Source organism: Microtus ochrogaster, linkage group LG8 (assembly GCF_000317375.1).
Source record: "Microtus ochrogaster isolate Prairie Vole_2 linkage group LG8, MicOch1.0, whole genome shotgun sequence".
Classification (NCBI taxonomy): Eukaryota; Metazoa; Chordata; class Mammalia; order Rodentia; family Cricetidae; genus Microtus; species Microtus ochrogaster.
Window position 1 is genome coordinate 22,080,696 of NC_022033.1, and position 1,371 is coordinate 22,082,066.

Sequence of the window (1,371 nt, forward strand, 5' to 3'; positions counted from 1 at the left end):
AAAAAAAAAAGAAAGTAAATTAGGTACATCACTTTGGACTCACCAAGATAGGATAGATATGAAATATTTTCTCTGAATTTGTCAAATGCATTGTTGATGTTTTTATTGCCTGTATAATTTTAGCCAAAAAGGGAAATGTAGTGGTATTTCAATAAATGAAGCCTGCCTTAGGATCTGAGAGTAAAATAATCACCCTGGTCAGCCTTATAGACCAGGTAATGGTAAAACACATCTTTAGTCTCAGTACTCACACTTGTTGCCATGGACACTGGAAGTTGCATGCCTTTAATCATGGTGGTGCACACCTTTTATCGAACTCACAGAGATCCGCCTGCCTCTGCCTCCCGAGTGCTGGGATTACAGGCGTGCGCCACCACCGCCCGGCTCAGATCAAGGCTTTACAGCTCGTGTTTTTTACCTGCTAAACCATCTCACTGGCCCTGGTTCACTATGTATGTATGTATGTATGTATGTATGTATGTATGTGTGTGTGTGTATGTATGTATGTGTGTGTATGTGTATGTATGTGTATGTGTGTGTATGTATGTGTATGTGTGTATGCATGTATGTGTGTGTATGTATGTGTGTATGTATGTATGTATCTGCCTATGTATGTATGTATGTATGTATGTATGTATGTATGTATGTATCCAGCTAGATTAAAGGTGTGCACTACTGAGAGGAAAAGTATCAGGGGCTCAGGTTCCCCAAGACCAGGTTCTCAGACCAAAGGAGATTTATTTACCCCAGCAGGACAGAAGGCAGGGATAAGGAGATGAAGGAAGACAGAGAAGAGGAAGGGAAAGGGGCCAGAGGTTTTTGTCCCAGTGGACAAAGGATTGCCTCTGGAAAGAGAGGAGACAGATGAGGCCCATAGGAAAATGGCAGTTTATAAAGGTACAAGAGGAAATCCCATGTTAGGATGAGGTGTTTAATTTTAATTGGGCATGTTAATGAGGTGCGCCAAAGGGGGCTTTTGATTGCTGGGATTCAATACTTTGTTAGCTGGAGCTTGGTAGTCAGGGGCTGGCCAAATAAGGGAATGGACCTTGGGGACTAGTTACTGGAAGGCAATCTAACAGTTTGTAGTGAGACAGAGGGAACTGGGAAGAAGGGCAAAGCCAGCCAGAGCCACATGCTCCAGTGAGCCAGTGTCCCTTCAGCCACTATGTCTGGCCCTGCTTTCCGTCCTTTGGAGAGTGGTTGCTTCAGAATTTACTTGCATAGGATTCAACTCTATCTTCATGCTTGCAGACAAGCCCTTGACCAGCAGAACCATTTGTGTGTGTGTGTGTGTGTGTTTGTTTTGTTTTGTTTTTCGAAACAGGGTTTCTCTGTAGCTTTGGAGCCTGTCCTAGAACTAGCTCTTGT